At 38.1% G+C, this 11,862-nt stretch overlaps 1 pseudogene; it reads left to right on the plus strand.

The window, feature by feature from the left end:
• The first annotated feature begins 10,372 nt into the window (after positions 1 to 10,372).
• The window catches only part of LOC110306577, a 3,564-nt pseudogene continuing 2,074 nt past the window's right edge, over positions 10,373 to 11,862 (plus strand).

The following is an 11,862-nucleotide window of genomic DNA, read 5'->3' on the forward strand; positions in this document are numbered from 1 at the left end:
CACATACCTAAAACCATCAAAACCAAATCTAAGAAAAACTGAGTAGTATGTAGGCATGTGCACTAGTAATCCTAGCATATGACATATTGAAGCAGGAGGATCAGGAGTTCAAGACCAGTCTTAGCTACACAGAAAAGTGGAATCAAACCTGAGTTAATGTGTCCTTTGTTAAAAACTAATAAACAAGAAAATATACGTACATACATACATACATATGCGCATACATTAAAAAGAAAAGAAATGAAAAACTGTTTCAGCAAAATGGTTAAAGTGAGAGATCTTGAGTTATAGACTAAATCAAGCACACCTCTCTTGTATGTTAAAGACTGACCCTTCAGCATGATATATCTTTAGGTATGAGACACTTAGAATCATAGTAAACATTTCTTGAGGTCCCTAATCTGACAGGGATAATGGCTGTATAAAAGAAAGCAGCAGAATACTGTAAATGCATCTTCCCTTCTGAAGGCATGTAGAAGAGACTAGAAGAACATGAGAAGAAGGCTTTCTACAAGCCAGGGAGAAAGAACACACCAGAAACTAGACCATGAAGGAACATTGTTCCTGGACTCATAACTTCCCAGGCATAAATATCTGTTGCTTCAACCACTCATTCTATTATGTACTCTGTTTGTCAAGCTGGGCAGATTAATCCTCCTTGAGGATCAAGTGCAGATAATATTACCACTGTGAAATAAGGAGGCAAGAGTGAGAATGGAACCCAGGAAGAACTGAGCTGTAATAAACACTTCAAGAGTAATGAAAATTACTATTCAGAAACACTTAAATGGGAACCCAGAGTTTCATTATTAAGACTCTCAACCAGCCTCACTGTCCATCACAATAAAAAAGGAAAAAATAATAATAAATGATAAAGGAGACCATAATCAGCTGCAAGAATATGGGGCAATGCCTGTACTTTCTTTTTTTTTTTTTTTTTGCCTGTATTTCTAATAGGAGTAGATCTAGTAAGTTTGTTTGTGTGTTTGTTTCTTTATTTGTTTCTTTTAAATTCACCTTATCTTAATGTTTCTTATTGGCTAACATTTTTAAAGTGCTAATTCGACTTCCGGTGCCTTGGGAATCAAGACATTTGTCATAACCCCTCGGTGTAAGGCTTAGGAGGCTTTGGATGAGTGAAAACTTTATGTACAGACATTCAAACTCTTCTGAATAGTCCCTTGGGTGTTTCTGGAATGTTGAGATGTCTTGTTTAGAATCTGCTGTGAATTCTTGAATTTCACCTTGTAAGAATCCACCCCAAACGACTAGAGACAACAAATGGTTTTCTTTCACCGTCTTCTGACAATTTCACCCAGAATAGTCAACTCATAACCAGAGCAATAAAAGTAAATTGACTACTCCCCAGGGCACGTGTCTGTAGCGGATTCCAGTAATACACTGACACGAGAATTCTTTAAACGCTGATGTCTTGCCTTTTCATGCTTTTATAGGTTCTGTTATTGATTTGTTTATATCCCATTTGCTTGTTAATGTTTTAGAAATATATTGTACAGTCTCTAACTCACCATTATCTTACTTAACTCATAGTGTATTCTCCCTTTTATTTGTGGCAATATTTGGGATTGCTTATGAAGAATAAGATGAGAATACAAATAGTTTATCTTCCACAGTGATGAAGATGGATATTTAGTACAGTATATAAATGGAAAGATGGAGCAGCTTAAATGTTGAGATAAACTAGAATTTAAGTCATTGCTTTAGACAGGCTATAAAAATGTTATTAGGAATTTGCTACAGAAACAAAAGAAAACTGCTGCTTCTAATTCTTTCTTGGCTTAATCATCCAAAAGTTTAATAGGCTGTGTGCATATATGGGAGATGGGATTTTACAATTTTGGAATACCAATATGTTTATATATTCTCTTTATACTTCCTTTGCAACTGAATCTAGAGACCTGTCATTTTAATTGGGATGGAGAAGGACACAAATTCTCTCTTTACAAATCTATTTTTTTTTTTTGTAGACCAGGTGAAAGAGTCACCCTATTTGCATGGATGCTTTTTCTTTGCTCAAGCATTCATGACATGAAGGATCTGAGGCATCTCTTATTTATATTTTACACCTGTCACTCATCCAACTATGAAACCCTAACCAAAACTTTGGAAATGCAATTGGATTCTTAGAAGTGATATCTACATTTAGTTGAATTGTAAGATAAATATACATTTTTAAAACTTTAAAATTTTAATTCATATATTTACTTCCAAGATATATTAAGTAGTCATTAGTTTCTTCGATTGAGGATAAGTTAAAGTTTAGAAAGCAAATAAGCTGGCAGTATTAAAGCTCCTTTGGTTATCACCATACAGTCTCTAGAACAAGGTGAGACGGTATGTGCATCTTTTTCTGCATTCCAAAGTAAGTAGTATTTTCCAAGTCCTTTTTACCCACTGGGCACTGTGCCAAATTCATTCTTGAATGAGAGTTTTAAAAGTTTAGTTCTCAGTTGGCTGGCATTGTCTGTGTCATCAATCCTTGATCTCTCAGGAAGTCTTCAACTAGGTCCTCCTGCAGGAGATGCCTTTGTGGCTGCATAGTCCCTAACATGTGTATCTAAGTGGCCACCACCATTCTGACTACATGGCTCCACACACAAACATATGAACGCATGCATCGATACCCACTTGCACATACATATTGCTCCTATAAACACATACAACAGAAAAGGTCAAATCGATCCTTAGCTATATATCAAATTTGAGGCCATCCTTGACTATATGAAACCATGTCATAAAAAGCAAAGCACATAGCAAACAAAACTTCAATTTGTTCACTTTTGGCAGCATTTAGAAGCCAAACTGGAACATAAGTCGATAGAGGTAGCAAAAGACCCATGCCAGACATAAGAGATTCTTCAAGAAGACCGTCGTTTGACTTGATGACAGCATATCAGAAACGAATTGGAATCATATTAACAGAATTGTATCCCTTAAATGTAATTGTCTTCATGATTCTTGTGTGTGAGTTATATGCACATGTGTGTGTTCATGAGTGTCTGCAGGCACTCATGGAGCTCAAAAGTCAACAATAGTGTATGTCTGTCCCTATTGCCCTCCATTTTACTTTTGGGGACAGGATCTCTTCTTGGGCCTGGAGCCCTTTCCTGTAGATAGACTGGCTGGCCCAGAATCCTTAAGAACCTCTTGTATAAGTCCATGACTTCTGGTACTATAGGCCTGTTTTCAAGTCCAACTGGGGAATCTAACAACAGGTGATGCTTGTGTGGCAGCCACATTCAGACTGAGTCATTTCTTAGCTTCCAATTGTTACTTAAACAAAATTTTGTTTGAGAAATAAATAGTACCCAACCAAAAAAAAAAAAAAAACTTTAGTTGCAATGGTTAGGGTTCTCTTAACTTTGGGTTTAAGTAATGTGAAAATTGCTTCTTGTGGGATCTTTGATTTTATTCATTTATTTTTCTAAAAAGAACATTGCATAGAATTTGCAGTTACCAAAGCACTCAGTGCTAAGATATCTTGAGTATTATTGACCTATGCTCCAATTACCCAGTTTTGGAGGAGTTTGAAATTTTGCATAACTAAGTAACAGGAAGCCATCACTGAGTCTGCAATAACCTGAGCAGGACCCAAGACACTTACTCTCTTAGGGCTCTTCAAAAGAGTAGAGTAACTGAAGGTGCTATAATTGGAGTTGGATCTAGGACACTGAATAAGGTCAATGCTTCCCAAAGCTGGACAAGAGCAAGGGAAGAGCTGGGCAGGAGCTGCCCTGTGGACCATCAGGACTGCTCAGTCATATGGGTACAGGCGTATGAGTTTGCTTCATCAGATGTAAAGCAGTAATTTATGACACTTCCATTGATCACTATGATATAGTATCTACATAAAGATGGGAGAATATACCTCCCTTCATTTTTAGTTGTTTATATTGTCTTTGCTTTATTAAACTTGTATTCAAATGTCATAAGAAAATAACAGCTGGATATACCCAAAAGAATTAACCCGATTGCCTAATAAATGTGTAAAGCTATTATGACATTCTTGTCTCATTTACTACTCCAGAATTAGAATTCGGTGGATGCGTTCACAGCTGTACGACTTGCAAGCCATCAACCCTCTGTATCTTTGTTCTAATAGTAACATATTACTCAATCAGAAGGAGTATCATTTGTTTCCTTTGGATAAGTATAAGTATTAAGCTGTCACACACACACACACACACACACACACACACACACACAAATGGTTAAATAGATGGATAGGTAGAACCTAAATTAAAAGTTCTATTTGGAGCTAAATTCTAAAATTCATGTGCAGAATCTCAGTACTTGGGAAGATAAAGCTACAAGTTCAAGGCCATCTTGGGCTTCATAGTGAGTTTTATGAGGCCTGAGTGACAGAGGAAGACCCTGTCACAGAAGCAACTAAGGAAGCAAACAAAAAAGCATTTAAAACTCGAAGTTGTAAATACAACTCACCAAGCTTATATGACAGGGTTTAGACAGCTAGCTAAGTTGATAAAGTATTTTTACTTGATCATTAAGAGTTGTGTTCAGATCTGCGCAACTATGTAAAAAGCTGGGACATGAATATCTGTCCCTGTAACCCAAGTCCTGGGGAAACAAAAGTAAGAGGATCCCTGAGGGGTGTGAGGCAACTCGCCTATCCAAATCAGTAAGCTCCGGGTGCAATGAGAGACTCCATCTCAAAAAAGACGACAGTAAGCAATTGAGAAAGACACTCAGCATTGACATCTGCCCACCACATGCTCCCCCACCACACGTGTGCATACACACCTCCACACAAGTGCATACACACAAATACAACCACACAGACATACAAAACCACAAGAGAAGTATTGGCTTATCAAGTTATTGTTTAAAGGTGAGTATTGGATTTAACTAACGAATGGAGAGAAGCAGAAGCAAGTGAATTCCAGGAAACGGCAAACATCTAAATGTTCATAAGTACATAGGAGGCACACAAAAGATGTTCTGGAGAGTTCTAAACAACAACGAACTAAGCTATTAGGAAGTCCCACTCAGATATAGATGGCTTCTCTTTTGATTTATAATACGATTTCTGAGAATATTACACAAACAAGTTAAAAGGTAATATATTTTAGAGTAGTATTGGAGAAAATGTCATAAAATACCGATTGCACTAGAATGGGTTTTTTAAAGGTGATAAATTCCATCCTGTTGAATACATTTTTGTAAAACTTGGAATATTATCTGTCAAGAGGACTAAGAATGCTTACATGTTACCTAAGGTACCTTCATAATCAGACATATTGGATATTTCTCTTGTATGTTATAGGAAGGCCACACATAAGAGCTAAATATGTTCCTTAGATATAATGTGTTGGCAGGAAAGAGAAGAAAATACCTTAGGTGAGATACAAAGAGACTGACATTTTTAACTGTTTGAGCAGTGATGGTACAAGTGAGGGTAGAGGACACTCCAGGACACAGGCAGAAGGCCTTAAGATGTACAGGCAGTGAACTCATCCTATTGCAGCTACACAGCAGTAAGCAACCAGCAGGCAGACCCAGCTGAGTGGTTTGCAGAGAGCTGTGCTCAGGCTTGTCTTTTCCCGGAAGCACAGGAAGAGGTTAAATAAAAGGAATAAAACATGTGGGCATGAAAAGAATAGATATTTCTTTATTTAAGAAGAATTATTGTGAATCTATTCACATGCACTGAATAATCAGAATCATTCTTTCCACCCGAAGAAAATCCATGTTGAGTTTGTCTTGTACCCTATCATCACCTTTTCCAGTAAATCTGGGGATTCATTCATTTTGCAACACTCATTGATCCTAAACAATGTGCTAACCACATTTCCAGATTCTGGGGATAAAGAGTGAATGAGATATGATCTCTAATTCCTGCAACCGACCTCTCAGATTTGTGAAAGACTCATGTAAAAAGCCAAAGTTGAATAGCAGTGCAGAATAATACGTGCGTGGGTGAACGAACTATGCCAGAAAATAAAATGGAACGTGTAATGAATAAATTCTCCAACAAGCTACTTCCAAAAAAAAAAAACCAACACAGTTACTCTACACAGATATTTAATTCCCTGACTTAGTAAAGAAGTGCTAGGGTCAGAAAATACAAATTATCCTATCTTGCCTGATGTAAGAAACACAGTCTGTTTATTGTGAAGATGCATATAGAGTTATATATTATTATTAGGCTAATTACTTTATTAAAATCAAATGCATATTTACTTAATTGAGGTTAAATTGAGGTTATTTTGTCTTAATTCATAATTAATTATTATTTTTCTAGTTCTAATAAATGAAAGTAGCTTTCTGTTTACCTGGATCCAATCCCCAGTCTCATCTCCAGCTCTGAAGCAGAGCACCCTTGGCAGCCATTCCCTGCCCTCTTGAGTCTATTCCCTGTAGATTCCACAGACCTTCCCCTTCTAACTTCCCTCCCACAGTTTGTTGCTGTTTTCCACAGACAATTCTAGCAGGTACCCCCTGATAACGCATACCAAGAAAAAAAAATCAAGCAGGCTACCTATAGTCCTTCTCTTCTTTCTCTGTTCCCCAGATCCAATCCCATAACATCATCCCCAGCTCTGTTGCAGAAGACTGTTAGCAACTTTCCCTGTGTGCCATCTCCTGTGTATCACATAGACTTTCCCTTTCTAATCTTCTCCCCGCCCCCCCCCCCAACTTGTTGCTTTGTCCCAGATCCCAACCCCAGCAGGTACCTCTTATTAACCCAAGGACTGTGCCCCCCCAGGACAACAAGTAGACTGAAGTCATACCCACACCTCTCTTACTGCTCCTGGGAGCTATCCTTGGATATGTACCAAAAAGACATTCTAGCCTACCACAAGGACACTTGGCCATTCATATTCATAATAGTCAGAAACTAGAAACAACCTGGATGTCCCTTAATAGAAGAATGACAAAAGAAATATGATATTTTTACACAATGGAGTACCACTGAGCTGTTTAAAAAAATGATATCATGAAACTTGCAGAAAAAAATGGATGGAAATTGAAAAAAAAATCATCCTGAGTGAGGTAACCCAAACTCAGAAACATAAATATGATATATACACTTATAAGTGGATGTTAACCATTGAGTTATGATAAACAAACTACAATCTTAAATCCAGGAAGGTTAGGAAAAGAGGAGGGCCCTAAAAAGGGCTGCATGGAACTCCCTTGGAGGAGGAAGTAGAGTAAATTTTATAAGCAGACTGGGGGTGCATGGGAATGGGATTGGGGCTATCAGATGAGGGAACAATGGGGTAGAGGGAGAAAGTATAGGAAGATGCCTGGGATTGGGGGGTGTTTAGGGGATAGTATTAAAACCCAGTGCAGTGGAAACCTCCTAAGATGTGTGATCATGATCCTAATACAAATCCCTATAATAGGAATATGATTCTCAATAGGCTTCATCCAGCAGCAGATGGGAACAGATGCAAAGACCCACAGGCAGATATTGCACAATGGGAGGTCTCCGTTGAATCCCTTTTCTCAGGTCTCAAAGAATCCCAAAGAAGAGGAGGGAGAAAAATTTTAAGAGCCGTAGAAGATGTGTAGTGGGGATAACAAGGCCCTCTGCTCTGCATAAGAACTCACAGAGTCCCAGGGCCTACATGAGTCTATATCAGGTCCCCTACATGTATATTATAGCTACCAGCTCAGTATTTTTATGGGACTCTTAAAATTTTTATGAGAACAAATGGGTCTCTGATTCTTGTGCTTACTCTGGGGAAAATTTTCCTCCTGTTGAGTTGTCAGGTTCAACATTAGTTTGCTTCATCATACAATATTTTATTTTGTCACATTTTGGGTTTTTTTTTCCTCTTAGAAGCCTGTTCTTTTCCAATAAAAAACAGAAAGAGAATGCATCCAGAGAGCAGAGGAGGTGAGGAGGAACCGGGAAGAGTGAAGGGAGGCAAAACTATAACTAGGATATAGTGTATGAGAAAAGAATCTATTTTCAATAAAAGGAGAAACATTTTTTAAAAGATAAAAGAAACAAAAAAGAAAGAAATGAAAGTAACTGTCCTGTAATTCATAGCCATTTTATCTTAGATGTATTTCTTCCAATAACTTGATGAAAATACTATAAAACCAACTTTAACTGGAAATCACAACCTCTCTAATTTTCAAATTTCTCCAAACAATTATAAGGGGAACCAGAGAAAAGTGACTGAAGTGTATTACCAATCAATATCAGAAAAAAAATAAATTAATGTCAAATATTAGTTACAGATATTTTTGAAAGATACAGATTAAATAATATTAAAGGGAAATATAATATTTATTAATGTTAACAAAGAAATTTTGATATTTCATGTTTCACAGTCCTGGACATATAATCTTAGGCATAGCTGCAGAATTGTTTTTGTTTTTTTAAATGTTAATTTTTTATTAAATATTTTCTTTATTTACATTTCAAATGAAATCCCTTTTCCTAGTTTCCTCTCCGAAAATTCCCTATACCCTCTCCCCGCTCTGCTCTCCAACCCACCCACTCCCACTTCCTGGCCCTGGCATTCCCCTGTATTGGGGCCTATAATCTTCGCAAAATCAAGGGCCTCTCCTCCCATTGATGGCCAACTAGGCCATCCTCTGCTACATATGCAGCTAGAGACACAAGCTCTAGGGGTACTGGTTAGTTCATCTTGTTGTTCCACCTATAGGGTTGCAGATCCCTTTAGCTCTTTGGATACTTTCTCTAGCTCCTCCATTGGGGGCTGCAAATCCCTTCAGCTACTTGGGTACTTTCTCTAGCTTCTTCACTAGGGAACCTGTGTTCCTTCCAATAGATGACTGTGAGCATGCACTTCTGTATTTGCCAGGCACTGGCATAGCCTCACAAGCAATAGCTATATCAGGGTGTTATTATTATTATTATTTCAATAAAGCATATGAAGGTCTGGAGTGAAGGCACAGCTGTTGAGAGCATGTGTTACTCTTCACAAGAGCAGACTTTGGTTTCTAGTATCCCTGTCAGGTGGCTCGAAACCTTCTGTAAAGCCAACTCTCAGGGATCTGACTCCCTCTTCTGGCCTGCGTAAGCATCTTCATGCACATCACATCACATCACACATACACACACACACACACACACACACACACACACACACACACACAAGAATATGAGCTTTATTGTGCTTATGTGACACATCAACTTAAAAATATTTCAGACCGTCCATGTCGGTTGTCCCTGGATTAGGGTTCTGACATTAACTACTGAAGAACCTGCTTACGAGGTACGTGTGGAAGGAAGCATCACGGCTGGAACTGATGCTTCTGCAAGGAAACCATCAGGGTGCAGTAAGCACATGAGAACAAAGGAAAACGACTTCATAATGATACCCGAAAACTTAGCGAGTTGAAGTTTTGATTAAGATTAAATAATGGGCGCTGCATTTAGATTAATTAGGGAGAAGATCACAGTAGGCAATAGGTAAGTGCACGAAGCCATCTGTTCCCTTTTGCAGTTGTATCTGAGAGCTATGCACGAGCATATCTGGGAACATGGAGAATTAATTAGGCAGCAAATGAAATCTCCTCCCAGATGGCACCCATTTCCTTCTTGCAGAGGCAAACCAGCATATCCGTGTGACTTTGGATTCATTCTGTTTGCCCCCTTGAAGTTTTGAAGGACCATTTTAGTCTGACCATTTTAGATGCCTATTTTTAAAAGCACAGAGGGTCTGAGGCGATGGTTTAGCATCTGCAATTCCAGATCCAGAGGATTTGACACCATCTTCTGGCTCCAACATGTACCCACACACATGATATACACGCACAGGCACACACACACATACACATACACACACACACACGAATAAAATAAAAAGTAAATCATTTCAAAGTATAGAAATAGAGTAAAACTATGTGGAGCTGAGCTTCAAAAGAAAATTTTTGCTTTCAAATAACACTATGAGAATTAAAAATGAGCTCAACCTTCCATGTTCTTAGGCATTTTTGTTTATTTGGGGTTTTGCTTGTTGGTTGGTTTGTTTTGTTTTGTTTTGTTTTGTTTGTTTGTTTGTTCATTTGTTTTTGGACTTCTTTATGTCTGGGCTATCACGAGATCATACTGGTGACTCTGAAAATAGGCTTATTTCCTTTAGCTAATTCTTCGCAGACATACCCTGCAAGACCTTCCTAGAACTTTGACTCTTAGTTGATTCTAACCCCATTAAGTTCCCGATCAATTTAACCATCACAGTAACATATACTTTGATATATCCAGGCAATGTCCCCTGTGTCTGGACTAGGTGAGGAGTCATTTGAGATATGACCCTTCATCTGCAGAGGAAATAGCTTTTTAGAAAATCTAACGATACTTTATAAAAAAAAAATTAGCCTAAACCAAATAATGTAAAGAAACATGACACTGTTAGAGGTAAGGTATAGACATGGGAGGGACAATTGTCCTTCAAATAGGTAAGTACCCATGTGCCTCAATAGTCTGCCCCTCAGCATCTGTAGATGCTATCTGCTAGGCTTTCCAGCTCTCTGGCTCCTACTCAGAAATTGTGTCTTTCCACTCATACCTTTTCATCTTCTGCCTGGCTACTACTGAGGTTGCAAGCTTGCCTACTTTGATCCCCTCTGACTCTAATACACTATCCCGGAGTTGAATCCCCTTCTTTGTGCAGGTTCAAATGCCATTACTATGAACCCTAGAAATAAATTTTAAATGCCTTTATTCCTTTTATGAAGCAGTTTTAAAAGATGGATTCATAATTTCTCTAAGTTTTCAGGCACCGCTCTCTTCTAGTGTATCTCTTAACAACTCAAAGGGTATTGTTTGTTGGTTGGTTTTTAATTTCTATTGATCTTGCTTTTTCAACAGTGCCTTTGATACATGTATATATTAAGAGATTTATCACACTCTTAGAATTCTAAAGACAAAAATTTAAGGATGCTCCCCAAAGACTCTTGTTTTCCAGTTTATTCAGCCAAACACTGTTCTAAGTACTAGAGTGAAGGGACTTTGTGGATATAATTAAGGTCATTAATCACCAACTTTAAAAATAGAAAGGTCGTCTCGTGTTATCTGGTGAATCTGCCATCAGAAGTGGGAGTCTTGGAAATACTTGGTCTTCTGGGGTTGGAATTCAAGATCAGACAACAAAGAATCAGATTTATTGCCATGAGAAATAGGAAAAGCACAGTCCAGAGAAGATTTATTGCAGTGACAGAAACCACGCATTTACTGCAAAGACACAGGATCAAGTTAAGCAGAGATGTAGGTAGGAAGTTTTTAAGATTCCGCGTTTGTTATTTTTATGGTAGCATAATGAGTATTCCTGAGATGGGTTGCATATTCATTGGAGTGATGCCAAATATGAGGAAGATTCGGTGTCCCATTGCTTGGCTTAGGGAGTCTATGTGCTCAGAATTCAGAGAGACCTGAGAAATTTTCCCTCCATAGAGAGCAAGGAACAGGAGACCTGAATCCTATTCTATATATTCTGCTGTGAGCTTGAGACTACTGAGTACATTCTTCCCCAAAATATCCTTCCTCATTTAGAGCCAGCAGCACACAACCTGTTTTTAGTCTCCTGCAACTCAGAACTCAAGGGCAAACCTACATATCTGACCCTCAGATCTTGTTCTGAGCTACTACATTTATGATACTATGTCATAGCAATAGGCCTTTGCCTTGAACCATAAGAATGTCATGTCCTGATAAATAATCTTCGACTTGAATCTCAGAATGACCCGGACATATAGAAGGAGGTGATCCTTAACTTACAGACCCTCAACATGTTTGTAAGAATGACATCTTTATCATGGCATGACAGTAGGCATTGGAAAGTGGTTTTTTATTATTATTATAGCAGAATCCAACAAAGCTTTTTCTGTGCCCAT

The sequence above is a fragment of the Mus caroli genome, chromosome 12 (genome assembly GCF_900094665.2).
Source record: "Mus caroli chromosome 12, CAROLI_EIJ_v1.1, whole genome shotgun sequence".
NCBI lineage: Eukaryota > Metazoa > Chordata > Mammalia > Rodentia > Muridae > Mus > Mus caroli.